Source organism: Kogia breviceps, chromosome 5, assembly GCF_026419965.1.
Source record: "Kogia breviceps isolate mKogBre1 chromosome 5, mKogBre1 haplotype 1, whole genome shotgun sequence".
NCBI lineage: Eukaryota > Metazoa > Chordata > Mammalia > Artiodactyla > Physeteridae > Kogia > Kogia breviceps.
This window is the reverse complement of record NC_081314.1, coordinates 64,915,817-64,933,108: the sequence shown is the minus strand read 5'-3', so window position 1 is coordinate 64,933,108 and position 17,292 is coordinate 64,915,817. Positions and strand designations below refer to the sequence as shown.

At 40.1% G+C, this 17,292-nt stretch overlaps 1 pseudogene; it reads right to left on the bottom strand.

Annotated features, from left to right (window-relative positions):
- Nucleotides 1-1,409: 1,409 nt before the first annotated feature.
- Nucleotides 1,410-1,757, bottom strand: LOC131757346 (small ribosomal subunit protein uS10-like; annotated as a pseudogene).
- Nucleotides 1,758-17,292: the final 15,535 nt, after the last annotated feature.

The window sequence follows — 17,292 nt, the reverse complement described above, 5'->3', positions numbered from 1 at the left end:
TCTTTTCCTGGCCCTATTCAGGAATATTTCTCATCTTGCATTCCTTAACTTAATTAATGACCTCATGATCAATCAGTTATCCAAGCCAGAAATCTGGTGTTCTTTCCTTATTCATATTGTCAGCCAGGATATATTTATTATCTACTAATGGCAAGGTACTATGTTTATTGTTAGACATGCAATAGGGGCAAAACTAATTTAAAAACCTATTTACCAGAGGAAATAAACATCAATTAAATGATCATAAAAATATATGCATAATTATAAATTGAGATAAATGTTTTGAGAAAAAAGAATAAGAAGCTGAGAAAATAAAACAGAGAACCTACCCCAGCGGAGGGGTAGGGTGGGAAAAGTAAGGAAATCAATTTCAGAAAATTCTTCTCTGAGAAAATATTTGAATTCAGATAAGAATTTGGAATTTAACTAAGCAGGGGAGGAAAGAAGTGGGTGGATAAAGAGGTGGCGGTCTCTAGGAAGAGGGAAGGACACAAAAACCTGGAGGTGGCAATTCTGAAGAAGTGAGAGAATGGTGGTGTGGATGGAGCACAGAGAACAATAGGAAGAGTTCAAAATCAGGCTGGAGCAATCACTGGGGCCAAAACTTGCTGAGCACTGAAAACCATATATAGTGTTTTGAACGCTATCTTAAAAATAATGGGGGACTTCCCTGGCGGCACAGTGGTTAAGAATCCCACTGCCGATGCGGGGGACACGGGTTCGATCCCTGGTCCCAGAAGATCCCACGTGCCACAGAGCAACTAAGCCTGTTCGCCATAACTACTGAGCATGCGCTCTAGAGCACGCGAGCCACAACTACTGAAGCCCACGTGCCACAACTACTGAAGCCTGTGCGCCTAGAGCTCATACTCCGCAACAAGAGAAGCCACCGCATTGAGAAGCCTGCGCACCCAAATGACGAGTAGCCCACACAGCAACGAAGATCCAAAGCAGCCTAAATAAATAAATAGAAAAAGGGAAAGGCATTGAAAAGTTTTTGTGGGGTTTTTTGTTTTTTAATTTTTATTTATTTTATTTTTGGCTGCGTTGGGTCTTCATTGCTTTGGGCGGGCCTTCTCTAGTTGCAGTGAACGGGGGCTATTTTTCATTGAGGTGCGCAGACTTCTCATTGTGGTGGCTTCTCTTCTTGTGGAACACGGGCTCTAGGCATGCAGGCTTCAGTAGTTGTGGCATGCGGGCTCAGTAGTTGTGGCTCACGGGCTCTAGAGCTCAGACTCAGTAGTTGTGGTACATGGGCTTAGTTGCTCCGCGGCATGTAGGATCTTCCCAGACCAGGGCTCAAACCCGTGTCCCCTGCATTGGCAGGCGGATTCTTAACCACTGTCCCATCAGGGAAGTACCTTCTTTTTTGTTTAATAACTGATTATCAATTAATTTAAAATGTTGATTTAAGCATCTGCAATGGTGACTTCAACCTCGACTCCTGGCTCAATACTGATGGAAGTGATCTCAGCTTGACGATCTCAGAAGGACTGTGCAGGTCAATGAGTCACCTGTGGATCCTCGTCTGGAAACAATCCCAAGTCTTAGAACCTTCACCACAAGGAGTTTTCCTTGTAGTTATTCTGAGTCTTGGTAGGCATCCGAACCGGTCCTTTCGCTTTGAGATTCTTTTCCTTCGCGCCTCTGATCAGGTCAGCACATACCTTCTGCAAAGACTTCAGGCTGCGGCTGGGGAGGGTGATTCTAATCCGGTGAATCGCCACCTCGGGCTTTCCGGTATCTTTAAAAGCCATAGCTGCGGCGCGGCTTCCTGACCGACTTGTTCCTCGGTGAGAGCCAACCGTGGTGAGTCAGGAGCAGGAGCGGGTGGCCAGAGGCTCTGCTGCAGCGAAGACGGCGTCTTCCTCCAAGAGAGCCTTTGAACAGTTTTAAATGGGGTCGGGTGGCGATGGCAGTGTTCTTTACAACAGGCAAAAGTGGAAACAACCCAAAATGTTTATCAATTGACTAATGGGTAAATATAATGTGGCATATCCATACAATGGAGTATTTTCATCTATAAAAAGCAATCAGAACTGATACATGCTACAACGTGGATGAAAACGCATCCATAAATGTGCTTTCACACATGGATGGTCAAAGAAAGAAACCAGTCATTAAAAAAAATATATATATATATATATATATATACACATTATGATTTTTATAACCATAAAATGTGCAGAATAGACAAATCTATAGACAGAAAGTAATTAGTGTTTGCCTGGGTCTGGGGAAGTGAGTGGTGGTTGGGCAATGACGCTAATAGGTGCAGGGTTTCTTTTGGGGGTGAGAAGAAGATGTAAAATTAGATTCTGGTGATAGTTGTACAACTCTGTGAATATATTACAAACCATTGAAACGTACACTTTATTTTTTAATATTTTGAAAAATTTTATTCATTTATTTTTTGCCCATGTGCTGCGTGGCCTGCAGCATTTCAGTTCCCTGACCACGGATTAAACCCGGGCCACCACAGTGAAAGCACTGAGTCCTAACCACTAGACCACCAGGGAACTCCCTGAAACATACATTTTAAATGGGTGAATTGTATGGTATGTGAATTTTACCTCAATAAAACTGTTTTAAATTAGGAAAGAAAGAAACAGAGATTTAAGCCAGATGACAACATGCCATTTTTAAATAGATGTTACTCCTGTTCATTGATTCCAAGGTCCTCTTATTCAAGATATCAAGATAGCTTGGAAACTGGTCATCAGAAGTTCATTTGGTGTAGACAGAATCAAAACAAAAGGAATTTAATGGTTTTGAGTGCGGTCTCTCAAATCAGCTAAAGACAACATGATCAACTAGTGACTGATGTGTTTATATATCTAACATCCTGAGAATGCTGTAGATACTCTGACAAAACTCTGAGGATTCAATTCATTCATTCATTCGTTCATTCAACATCTGTTTATTGAGAACCTGTATGTGGTACATAATAATGCATGGTTTAGGGACTTCCCTGGTTGTCCAGTGGGTAAGACTCCACCCTCCCAATGCAGGGGGTCAAGGTTCCATCCCTGGTCCGGAAACTAGATCCCACAAGCATGCCACAACTAAGAGTTTGCGCACTGCAACTAAGAAGTCTGCACACTGCAACAAAGATCCTGTGTGCCGCAACTGAGACCCAGCACAGCCAAAATAAATATTTTTTTAAAAAAAATACATGCTTTAAGCAGTAGTCATCTTTTTGAAATATTAAATTGACACCCACGGTCTGACAATAGCACTGAATATTAGAAGTAGAGGCTGTTCCTTAAATCTGAATATAAGCTCTCCTAGTGCATGATTCAATTCTGGATAGTGGGAAGGTGGAAGCAGGAAACTGACATTTACTGAATGTCTACAATTTGTCAAGTACTGTGCTAAGTAATTCAAAAGTATGATCTCATTTAATCCTCACAATAACACTTTGAGGTGAGTATTATCTGCAGATGAATAAACTATTCAAAGAGGTTGTGTAACTTACCCAAAGTCACACAACCTGTAAGTTAGAGAGAAGATACTTGAAACGAGGTCTTCTGATTCTAAAAACAGCGTTTTGCTTTGTTTTGGGTTTGGTTTTGTGTCTGCTGGTTCCCAAGAGAACATTTTCATAAATTATTAATTTATTCAACAAAGATTTATGTAGCATCACCATATGCCAGGCACTGTGCTGGACCCTGCAGATACGGAAGACAACCACTGACCTCATAGTGCTCACAGTCTAGCTAGGAAGACAAATCTTTTCACAAAGACAGTTTGAATCATCAACATATTGTAAGATTAAACTGCCCTTATTGAATTTCACTGTGCTATGTGCTTCTGCATTCAACAAGAATCACATAGCCCCAGCTTTCCTTCCCAACTGCATCTCCTGCCACTTCATCCAGGATCCTCTGTGCCAGACACACTGAAATCTTCCCAGCAATGCCCTAACCCACTGCTCTTTCTTTTCACTTTCATTCTCCCTCTACTTTTTGTGTATGCTTCCCTTTCTGCCTTTTCCTACCTCTTAGGAAAAATGGATTTCAAAAGTTCAAGAGAGTGAAGGACTTTGGTTTCATTCTGAATTAGCCTCTTTGTATCACAGTGGCAAGTTACTTAATCTCCCAGCTTCAGGACCCCATCTATAAACTGAGAATGATAATAACCACCTCATATGGTATTTGTGAAGATTAGAGTGATAAACAAGCAGAGTGTTGGCACAAAGTAGTTTCAAAAATGATTCTTGAATATGAGAATGAAGACAAGAAACGCTATGCATTAATAAAGGAAGAAATCCTTGAGAGTCAGGGATGCTTCACGAAGAAGGTAAGACTTAAATTACTCCTTGAAAGATGAGTAGATTCTGAACAGTCACAATTGCAGGAGAGAGGCTGGATAAAGACTTGCTCTTTTTCTGTGTTTTAAATATTCTTTTATGAGACACACTGTAGAGCAGCACCAGGAACTGGCTGTAATAAGAAGGTTAAGCCTCCTTTCTTGAATAGTTAGTACACTGTATTCATAAGAATGTGGAGATTCCTCCACCCTTTTTACTCTCCTGACCCAAAAATTGCTTAAGAACTTCTCTAGTTATCCATCCACCAACTCAACTTCTGAGCCTGACTGCAGATACATCCTCCACAGATGTCTCCTTTTTGCCATAAGCTCACAACCATTCACTGATCCTTTTTAACAATTATTTATTGAGATGCATTAAAATCGTAAATTTTTGTTGAACTTTGACTCAGCAGTTACATTATTAGGAATTTATTCCAAGGAAATAGTCATAGATGTACACAGATACCCAACTATAAGAATGTTTATCACAAAGACAAAAAGCCAGGGCTTCCCTGGTGGCGCAGTGGTTAAGAATCCACCTGCCAATGCAGGGGACACAGGTTCGAGCCCTGATCCAAGAAGACCCCACATGCCACAAAGCAACAAAGCCCATGCACCACAACTACTGAGCTTGTGCCCTAGAGCCTGTGAGCCACAACCACTGAGCCCGTGTACCACAACTACTAAGCCCATGTGCCTAGAGCCCATGCTCTGCAACAAGAGAAGCCACTGCAATGAGAAGCCTGCACACCCCAATGAAGAGTAGCCCCCGCTCGCCACAACTAGAGAAAGCCCGCACACAGCAACGAAGACCCAATGCAGCCAAAAATAAATAAATAAAATTTACTTTAAAAAAAAAAAAAAAAGACAAAAAGCTAGAGGCAATCTAAATATCCAGCAATAGGGGATTAATTATATAAATCCTTATAAATTCATGAAAGGCGATACCATACAGCCATTAGTGATGTATAAAAGAATATAGCATACATGTAAAAATACTGATGTGATTTCACACCAATATGTTAACAACGATTGTCTCTGGGGTGGCCTTATAAGTGTTTTATTTTTCTTTTCTATAATGAACATCTATTACTCCTGTATTAAGAAAGAAATAGGTGGTTTTTTTGTTTTTATGTTTTTTCCCAGAGGCGCATGGCTTGCAGGATCTTAGTTCCCTGACCAGGGACTGAACTGGGGCCGTGGCAGTGAAAGCCCAGAATCCTAACCACTAGGCCACCAGGGAACTCCTTAGGTTTATTTTTTTAAGTTTATTGAGTTTGGTCTATGGAATTTCATATTAAAAGGAAAAGGCAAAAAATTATGGGAAGAAGCCATAAAAGATATGTGAGAAGTGCCATACCCGTTTTTCTGTAATGTTTTTTTTTGTTTTTTGGTTTTTTTTTTTGCGGTATGCGGGCCTCTCACTGTTGCGGCCTCTCCCGTTGCAGACCGCAGGCTCCGGACGCGCAGGCGCAGGGGCCATGGCTCACGGGCCCAGCCGCTCCGCGGCATGTGGGATCTTCCCGGACCGGGGCACGAACCCGTGTCCCCTGCATCGGCAGGCGGACTCTCAACCACTGCGCCACCAGGGAAGCCCTTCTGTAATGTTTTTTAATACAAGAAAGTGGTGAAAGATTAGCTCTCTTTCTTAAGAAAGTTACCTTTTCTCAACTTTCTCTTTTTTATCTTAATAAATGCTCAATAAATATTAGTAGTATTTTAGTAGAAAAAGTCAAACGTTTCACAAATATTTTGATACGGTGGCAGAATTGTCACAGTTTTCATCTGAATTGGAAAGTTGCTCAATTTTGAAGTAATTTCAAGGTCCTTTTTATGGCTTTGAAAACCGTGTTTCTTCAGACTAGGCGAAGGTAGACTTGAATGAAAAGCAGTTTTTTTTCTTCCTCTCTCTTTTTATCTTTCTTTCTGTTGAAAGATCTCAGAGCACTTATTATTTTAACAATTAATAAAAAATTTTTCTCTTTTTTAAAATGTATTTTTTTTAATGTATTTATTGTTTTTGGCTGCATTGGGTTTCGTTGCTGCGCATGGGCTTTCTCCAGTTGCAACAAGCGGAGCCACTCTTCCCTGCGATGCGTGGGTTTCTCATTGTAGTGGCCTCTCCTGCTGCAGAGCATGGGCTCTAGGCATGTGGGCTTCAGCAGTTGCAGCACGAAGGCTCAGCAGTTGTGGCTCGCAGGCTTAGTTGCTCCATGGCATGTGGGATCTTCCTGGACCAGAGATCGAACCAGTGTCCCCTGCATTGGCAGGTGGACTCCAAACCACTGTGCCACCAGGGAAGTCCCAATAAGAATCTTAAAATAAAATCATGTGAAAACTTAAAATACAATCAAAAGTCATAAAGTAAAATTAAAAGATTTCTCTGCCCCTCCTTGCTAGGTCATCCATAATCACTTACCAAAAGTAACTTTATATTTCTTTAAAAAAAATTTTTTTTGACACACAAATGGGATCACATTACCTATACTGCGCTATAATTTATTATCGTGGCATATTTCTAGATTACATATAGGGTTTATTCACTTTTTTTGTTTCATATATACATAATTTTAATGCACTTTTTCATATTCAATAAGTCAATGTTCCATCCAATTAATTAAACTAAATTAAAACTGAGAGATAATCACCTTCAACATCTTGGAATATCATCTTGCAATATCATTTCTGATTTCTTTCTATTCCTGATACATATGAGTCTTAGAAAAGCAACTACCATTTATTAAATATTACATATGTACTAAGTGCTTTACATATGTTATTTAACACAAGATAAAAATATTAGCTTTGCATTTTAGCAATGAGGAAACCAAAGTTCAGAGAGGTGAGAGACTTGTCCAATGTCACATAGATGGTATGTGACACAGCCTGGATTCAAACCCAGATCAGTCTGACTCCAAGACCATGTTCTCAACCAGGTAGACTGACTCACTACTAAACCATGTGCATATATATGTATGAAAAAGGAACCATAGTATACATATGACTTGGTAACCTTTTATTTTCACTTGAAAGTATATCATAGACATTTTTATCACAATAAATTATAATTTCATCATCATTTCTAACGACTGCCTTGCCCTTCATTATATATAGAAGATCATAAAATATTGAAGCCAATTCCCCATTGTTAGATATAGGATGGATTCCAATATTTTACTATTATAATAAAACTGACATAAATATTTTTATTTGATGTATGTTTTAAAGCATTCTTTCATATAGAAAATGTCTTTACTATGTGTCCTTTACCTATTTCATGCAATAATTTCCTGTAGAATTTCAAAGAGTTCTGCATTAAAATGAGTGCAAGGGACTTCCCTGGTGGCACAGTGGTTAAGAATCCACCTGCCAATGCAGGGGACACAGGTTCGAGCCCTGGCCCGGGAAGATCCCACACGCCGTGGAGCAACTAAGCCCATGAGCCACAACTACTGAGCCTGTACCCTAGAGCTCGAGTGCCACAACTACTGAGCCCGCGTGCCACACTGCTGAAACTCACACGCCTAGAGCCCGTGCTCCGCAACAAGAGAAGCCACTGCAATGAGAAGCCCGCACACCACAACGAAAAATAGTCCCCGCTCACAGCAACTAGAGAAAGCCAGCATGCAGCAACTAAGACCCAGCGCAGCCAAAAAAAAAAGTAGTCGATAAATATCTGATGAATAAGTAAATGAATAAATTTTTTTTTTTTTAAAGAATCCACCTGCTAATGCAGGGGACACGGTTTGAGCCCTGGTCCAGGAAGATCCCACATGCCACAGAGCAACTAAGCCTGTGCACCACAAATACTGAGCCTGCGCTTTAGAGCCCGTGAGCTGCAACTACTGAGCTGGCACGCCTCGAGCCAGTGCTCCACAACAAGAGAAGCCACCGTAATGAGAAGCCTGCACACCACAACCAAGAGTAGCCCCTGCTCACCGCAACTAGAGAAAGCCCGCACACAGCAATGAAGACCCAACGCAGCCAAAAATAAATAAATAAATAAATTTATATTTTTAAAAAATGAGTGCAAGCTTCTCAAGAAATAATACATATAAGAAGGCAAAAATAATTCCTTTTTGCTCTAATGCTTTACTTAGTTGACAACACTTAGTTTTTTCTTTTTTTGAATTTTATTTTATTTTTTTATACAGCAGGTTCTTATTAGTTATCCATTTTATACATATTAGTGTATATATGTCAATCCCAATCTCCCAATTCATCACACACACACACACACCACTTTTCCCCCTTGGTGTCCATATGTTTGTTCTCTACATCTGGACAACACTGAGTTTTAAGGGGAAATTGGAAACAATCTAAATGACTAGCAAACAATTTTTTTTAAAGCTATTGTATTTTTCATTTTATTTATTTATTTATTTTTGGCTGCATTGGGTCTTTGTTGATGCACAAAGGCTTACTCTAGTTGTGGAGAGCAGGGGCTACTCTTCATTGTGGTGCATGGGCTTCTTATTGCAGTGGCTTCTCTTGTTGTGGAGCATGGGTTCTAGGTACGTGGGCTTTAGTAGTTGTGGCTCACAGGCTCTAGAGCACAGGCTCAGTAGTTGTGGCGCATGGGCTTAGTTGCTCCACAGCATGTAGGATCTTTCTGGACCAGGGCTCAAACCCGTGTCCCCTGCATTGACAGGCAGATTCTTAACCACTGCACCACCAGGGAAGTCCCAATTTTTTTTTTTTTTTTTTTTTGGCTGTGTGGCTTGTGGGATCTTTGTTCCCTGACCAGGGATTGAACCCAGCCCTCAGCAGTGAAAGCACGGAGTCCGCCAGGGAATTCCCACAAACAATTTTAATATAAAGTATAAATCTCCACTGTCTAATATGGCAACCACCAGCCACATATGGTTATTTAAATTTAAATTAAATAAAATTTAAAATTCAGTTCTCCAGTTTCACTAGCCATATTTTAAGTGCTCAGTTGCCCCATGGGACAAGTGATGACCATATTGGATGGGGTAGATATAGAACATTTCCATCATTACAGAAAATTCTATTGAAATGTGCTCATATAGACCACTCATACTGTGAAATACTATACAATATTTTAAAGGAATTCAGAAGACCTATATATACTGACATGGGAGGATACAATTTTTTATTTGTTTTTAACTTTTTATGTAAGTGGTTATTGACTCATAGGGCCATGAGATTTTTATAATAAATATAGAAGAATGTAGTCATGTGCAGTGTGAATTTTTAAAAATAACTAGATTTTTAAAAAAACTTCCTATAAAATTAAATTTATAGAGTAGTGAAGGGACACAGTGAGGAGATGAGGTCACTTCAACTTAACTCATTGGGGAAAGTTTTCATGGAAGAGACAACGCTGAGCTGTCTCAAAAAGTTAGCAAGTAAAGGGATACAAGGCAGAGAAAAGAGGAAACTTATCTATGCGGCTGGATGGAAGAGTAAAGCCACAGATGAGGATTTAAAGTCCAAAGTACTTTGACCAGTTTAATATTTGGGGAGTGTTATGAGAATTAAGTAACATAATATATAATGAAAGCACTTTGTAAACTATAAGGTACTGTCTAAACTAAAAAGATTGTTTTAGGAGTCAAAAAGCACAATCTGTATGCTTTGAAAATTGGTGTGCTTTGAAAACAAAATACATGTAAGATAACCTTCTTTATATGAAAATAAATGAATTACTGATAAATGCAATTACACAAATAAATGCCTATATATGCATTAAGACTGAATTAATAGAATATTTAGTTGTTTCATATATCTAAAGAGTCACTATTATAAATTGTATTCTCATTATTATGTGAAAAAAAAGAAAAGCAAAAACATCTACCCAGAAATATCATTCTACCTCACGATGACTTCGTTTTTCTTTTGCATAAGCCTGGGTCTTTCAAATAATCCACAAGCAAATAGCTCCATTCTGTAGATGAGAAATTATAAAAGACCATGTAATCAGCTGACAAAGGAACTGAAAACAAGCCCAGAGGAAATGCATGGCTGTTCTTACAAAGTCACAATGTACTGTTCTGTTTGCCTCCCACTCTCAAAGTGTATATTCCTGACATTTCTTGTCTTATAATTGGACTTTATGAATGAGAGCTGTAGGATGCTGTCTGGTGAATGATCTGAAAAGGATATGCTGAAACACAGTGGAGGTGCTGCAAACACTGAATGTTAGGTTTTGTGTGGGAACTTGAATAAGAGGCATGAATTAGAAACTTAGAACCCCAAATTTTATTCTATATAAAATAAGGGCTATTTTCTCAGTCCTTAATGGAGACTTTGAGTAGGTTTAGGTGACATATAATGTGGAAACCAAATGTATAGGCTTGGATTTCAGAATAGTCTGGAGTCCCATGGCTTCCCATAGTTTACCCTTTACAAGTGCTTGGGCAAGAAAACAGGAGTTCAATAACTTTTCATCTTCTTTAATTTCGTTTCTGCATCCCAACTGCTGAGCTACTATTAAAACACATACTTATTAACATTTCTATAGCATGTTGTTCTTTCTAACGTGCATTCAATTTCATATCTCACGTGGTCCAGCTGATGAATGCCACCAGTTACTCAAGAATTAGTTCACTGGGACTCTGGAAATAATCAGTCATATTCAGTAAACTTTTCCTGTGTGCCTACTATGTGCCACATGAGAGCCAGCAGCTGGACAGTTTTATTTATTCACATTCAGATGGACCACAACAAGGATTCTCTTTTGTTGGCAAAAAACTGGGGAAAGAAAAAGCATTTCCGAAGCAGGGCAGGCAGGAATCAAAAAGTAGGCTTGAAAAAATTCTCCAAGGAAACAGGCCAATATGTTAATGGTCTCTGTTTTTCTCTGGGTGGTAACCTTGTGGGGTTTTTCCCTTCATTATGCTTTTTTTTATACTTTCTAATTTTTTTCTACAATAGGCATATATAATGTATAAACAGAAAATAATAAAGTAAAAATCTTAAAAGAAAAAGAGTCTCCAAAAGACTACACAAAACAAGGAAGAGATTCAAATGTAAATAAGTCCATTGATTGGTATAGTTGACTGCCAATCATATTGATGGACAGCATGACTCCAGCTACTTAATTGATTGTTTTTTCTAAATCAAGCATTGGGCCTCAGCCTTTGCTAAGAAGGAAGTATACTATTCACCTTATGAAGGTATTAACTCTTCCTGGACTGCCCTTCGGAAAGAAGAATTCATGTAACACCTCTCCCCCAAAGCCCTAAAATCACTTGAACTTTTCATCTGTTTTTATCAAAGGTAAGCATGAGACCCTAAGGAGAATAATATTGTATCGTGGATTAATATACGGCATTTACAGGTTAAAAACAACCACCGCATCAACAGCAACAACAAAAAGTAGAAAATTCAGCCACTGCCTTTTGTTTTTACATTTGTGTGAACCTTTCTGCCATTAGAAAATTCTAGGCCCAGCTAAGTTCTGGCTAGTGAGAAAATCAGAGGGAACCCCCCAGTGTATGAAAGGGTCATTCATTGAGGGCTGAGCACGAAAGTCCTCGGTCCACAGTGAGTTATCCTGTGCACATACCCTCCAAGTACAGATGGCTCCCCAGGGCAGGAATGAAAGATGAAGAGAGAAACGGCACTCCAACAGAATACAGTATGTTAATTCACTTAGAAGGCACAAGGGTGTGTCTGCTTTACTGACTTTTCCAAAGGCGCAGAATTTGGCCCTATTTCTAGTTATAGTAAATATGTTTACTCCATAAAACGTGTCTCTAAATTTCCCCTAAGTGAAGGCCATGGCTTATCACCAGATTCTAAGAGAGCTGCTTGCTGATTTGAAAACACTTGAGGCCACTTGGGTCTCAGAGACACTGGAGGCCCAGACGTCACCTTTGTCTTCACCCTCCCCCCAGAGCTCCCAAGAGCAGGCAAGGCCTTTCACTCATGAGTTCTGGCAGTTGGCTGAGGCCTCCCTGATGAGAAAAGAAAGGGGGGAAACTGTGCTGGGTGAGGTTGGCCTCTCCTAACGCTTATTAATAGAGAACATGTGGGCTGAGGCAGGGGCGGGGTCTGGGGTTGCTGAGTAAACAGGATGGGATGAGAAAGAGAATGATGCTTTTATATTCTTGTCTATTATAGATCCAGGGAGGCTCTTTAATGGAGATAAAAGGGAGAGACAGATTTAAAGGAGGTCGCTTCCAAAGCTAAACGTGCCAACAACTGATGTCTGCTTTCCCATTTCCCATGAAAGGGAGCTGTGTGGTCAACCAGCATTGCTTACCAACCTGCTAACCAGATTTCACTAAAGTTTTCCTGATCTGTGGCTCTGTTACACCTCTATCATTTGAGAATTCTATTTTAGACCTTTCATTTATTTATTCCTTCCACTAATGTTAATTGAGTGCTACTATTGCCAGGCACAGTTTGGGGCACTGTGAACACAGCAGTGAACAAAACAGCCTTCATGGACAGTCTAGAGAGAAAGTTGAGGAATAAAGAATTAGCATACACAAGTGCAGACCGTGACACCAACCAGACACAGGTGCCAGGGGAGCCAGGAGATACTAATCCAGACTTTGTCCGGGGAGGAGTGGTCAGAGAGCGCACCCCTGAAAAGGAATCCATGACACCTGAATTGGGCCTGGAGGTAGCCAGCTGGAGGAGGGAAGGGAGGGCTTAAAGCTTGACAGGACCAGAACATTGCAAATGGGGGTAACAGCACCATTGCTTTAAAAAGTCATGTTCTTCTCAGGGATGAGAGAGAAGACAGAGGTACCCCAAGGACTTTAAGGAAGGATGCTATAGAAACTACATAAAAAGTATGCTGGTGTTTCAGAGAACATCCAGGTGAGATGCCACACTTAGAGGAGGAATGAGAAACAGGGCTGTTTGCATTTGAAACTTTTTTCCACATGCTGACCTATTTTTTGACTTGAGCCCATAAATGCCTTTTTATAGAAAGGGAATTAAAGACTATGAGGCAGGCAGATATGGAAGGGAGTTTTTCCTGTCCTTATTGAAAAATGCTGATGTTTCTACAAATATACTGTTTAAAGTGTCTTCTTAAGTATGTTTGCCCCTGTGGTCTTAGAAGCAGCATTGCTAAGATAAAGAATCACATTTTAAATTTTGTGTTGACATCTGAATGTCAGGAAGGTTTCTTATCATTAAAATTTAATTTTTAATGTTATCTATGTATCGCTCTCTCTATATATCATATATACTGAGTATTTGGAAGATTGCTATATAAACTTGAATCTTCCCCAAAATTTTAAAAAATACACAGGAAAGTATATATGATAAAGTTTCAACCACAGAAAACATAGCTAGTGTTGGAGAACTGAACTGTTACAGATTTTTTTAAATTTATCAATTTTATTTCAGACAATATAAAAGAATGAGAACTTTGTCAGTATAAAAAAACTGCTTTATTTCATGCCATTATTTCTTTTCAATCTGCTAGCTAAAAACATGTCCATATCAAGCTTTTGTTTCTTGATACTTATTATGGTCTCCATAAAAATCATTAGAAATACACTGTCTCAAAAAGAGAAGCTGATTCCTCTCCTGTCCAAATTGTTAGTTTTCTGATTGACTTTGAAAACCAAAACTTTACTCTCTTTGAGGGAAAATAATCTATTTTTCTAGAGAATTTCAATCTGTCAGTCACTCTGATAGACGCATAGCTCCTACTGTATTATTTTTTGCTTCAGCTAACATATGTTAAAACAAAATCATTTTTAAAGCTGAAGACAATTCAACATTCTGATTAGCTCCAAAAGTTCTGTAGTCAACCGACAACTGCCAAGTTTCCCCAGTGTAAAACATTATCCTGACTCATTTTCTTCAAGGATCAGGCAAGTGCGTGTGTGATCTGCCCCAGAAATAAGCGTTGCATCCAAACATTCTGTCTTAGCAAAGAAGTTAGAGCTGCTAAATTTGTAACGCGTATATTTTTCATTTTAAATCTCACAGAAAGATACTTTAGCTCCAAGACATGAGATGATTAAGAAGGGAAAAAAGTTCAGGAAGTCTTCACTTTTCATCATTTTTAGTCAATGATCCATTTGTATGTTGGCCAAAAAGTACTGCTACAATGAATTACTATATGCAGGCAGAGGCTACAGTTTTCACTGATATTTCTTCTTGGGGACTAGAGAATTCAGTGCTTTGGTCAAAAGTATAGATTGAGTTTAGGTAGTTGGGGATATTTTTCAGCAATTCTTTTTCATGGAAATACTGCTATGAAAAATTATTTTGGTTTACGTTGAAACAAGTTATTGTGCACACCAAGTGTTATAAGTCAGTCATCCAAAAGAACCAAGACACCAGGAAACATGGCTAAGGTCACTAAGTTGCTATCCTGAAGGTAGAAACCTGATTAAAATGTTAAACAAGGGACTTCACTGGTGGCTCAGTGGTTAAGAATCTGCCTGCCAATGCAGGGGACACGGGTTCGAACCCCGGTCAGGGAAGATCTCACATGCCATGGAACAACAAAGCCCGTGCGCCACAACTACTGAGCCTGAGCTCTAGAGCCTGAGAGCCACAACTACGGCAGCCCCTGTGCCTAGAGCCGGGGCTCCACAACAAGAGAAGCCACCACAATGAGAAGCCCGCGCACCGCAACAAAGAGTAGCCCCCGCTCACCGTAACTAGAGAAAGCCCCCCGCACAGCAACGAAGACCCAACACAGCCAAAAAAAAAAAAAAAAAAAAAAAAAAAAAAAAGTGTTAAACAAGTCAGTGGAATAAAATGAGGGAACTAGCTTACTTGCTTGCTTTTTCTGCCTTCTTTCCTTCCTCCCTCCCTCCCCGCCTCCATCCTTCCTTCCCCCCTCCTGTCTCTGTCACTCTCTCTCTTTTCCTTTCTCTTTTTTTTAAAATCCAGATATCTTTAGCCTGAAGCCTGTTTGTTACATGTTTCTATGACTCATCGGCATTAAACCACACTTCTGTCAGCCAGAATAGTTATAGCATACCAATTATTTAAATTGTCAGAACCCTCAGGTAAAAATGCTTCAGGGGTCAAAAAGCAGCAAGTCTCTTCAGCATGTGAAGTTGCTTCTCCCCAGGGTTGAACGGGTCTTTCCTCTGAATCAGAGGGAGAAACACAACACACTTCGACTTCGAGCTGGAGCTTCTTCCCTGCCATCTGGAAATGGACGTTCTGAAAGACAACATTGTCACTGACCCACCACTCCTTGGAGGTGAGCCAGGGCTTCAGGGAGACTAAGCAACAGGAAAAAGCAGACGCTAAACCTCTGGTTCTCAAAAGTAGCTGCTCAGCAGAGTCACCTGGCAAGTTTCTTAAAACTGTTTGGATGCCTGGGTTTCGATACAATGGCTTTGGTATTTTTAAAAGCAGCAAAGCTTGAGGATCGCTGTAATAAAGTATATGAATTTCATATTAAGCCCTTAGATAAATTAAGGTTAAAAGAAACTCTCCCTCATCTGAGCTGGAAAATGAATCCCTCCCCCACAAAAAGAGGAAACAGTTCTTCCTACAGCATTCCTCATAATTATTCTGTGGTCATGGCCACCTATAAATCCATTAAGATTATTAATCAGTTTACTGGGCCCCTCTTCAGAAGCTCTATGTCAGAAACTTTACATCTAAGCAACTTTAAACCCCTGTTAGTACAAACACCTTGTTTCTTTGCTTCTCAGGCCTCCTTGCTAGAGAGAAATAGAAAACTAGGTTGCCAGGTACAATACTAATGAGCTGTTCTTTTCAGAGGGGCCGCCCTTACCCAGGTCCAGCAACTGTGGTCTGGCAGGACTGTGGGACTCCAGATCTTCCTATTTTTCAAGAGAAGCCAGAAATCTTTGTATTTATGTGAAGTCTTCCAGTCTCTACATGTTGGCAAGTAATTGAATTGTGAATAATCGAAACACACCTGCCAACCAAAATCAAGCTGCCAGTTGAAACCTCTGGCCTGGAAGGCCTTTATCTCACCATCTCACCTTCATGTGGCTAACTCATACTCAGCTTTCAATACTCTCTTCTGGAGACAGTTCTTTTGAACTGCCCACACCCCCAGCCTGTCCTTTACCCCCAATCTCTTCAGCATACCTCGCCTCCAAAGCTTATCTCCCTACAATGTATCTCTCTCCCCTAGTAACTATCCACCCCCTGAGGGCAGAGATAGTGCCTTAGTCTTTATTTTAGGAGTTAACTTTATTTTAGTATGTTAATCCCAAATTGGATTCTGACTCGGCAAACAAATGTTTATTAAATGCTTACTATGCGTACATGTAAAAATTTAACAAATTCAAATCACGGTCCCTCCAAAATATACATGAAGAAAGTACACACTAGGAAAAGAAGTTTCCTTCTCCAAATAGATGCCTTTACCTTTGTGATTTGTATTTTTTCCCAGATCTAACTCCCTTGTAAGCATCCTCAGAACATCTCCAAATGGCACATTTATCCTTAGAGTGTTGCTTAGTGGTTAAGAGAGCAGCCTTTGAAAGCCAGTATGGGTTCAGATTTGGGCTCTGCCACCTGGGTGACCTTGGGCAAGTTACTTGACTTTATTATTCTAAATTTTCCTGCAGTATTTAAACTAGGGGGAATAATAGAACCTGCCTTAAAGGGTTGTTGTGAGGATTAATTATGCCAACAACTACCTACTGTGCTGGGCCATTACTATTACCAGTGATTGAACGCAGTGCCTTCCAAGAACCCTGCAGAGTAAGCATTAATATCCCCATTTTGTAGATGAGGGACCAATGAGACTCATGTCAACTGCCCAAGGTCTCTCTGCTAGTACATCACAGAACTGGGATGTGAGCACAGACCTGCCACCAAGCCCATTGCTTTTCCAGTTATATTAGAGAAGATTCAACCCAGTCTTCCCAAATGTTTACTTGACTGCCAGCACTTAAAACCCGCTCCCAGGGCTTCCCAGGCTTACCACCCTGGCATTCGAGTTTCCTCCTCCGAGTTCAGATGATTCCAGGCCTAATTGTGGAGCAATTATCCTGGCTCTGAAGGAAGGAATAAGTAGGAGAAATATAGTCA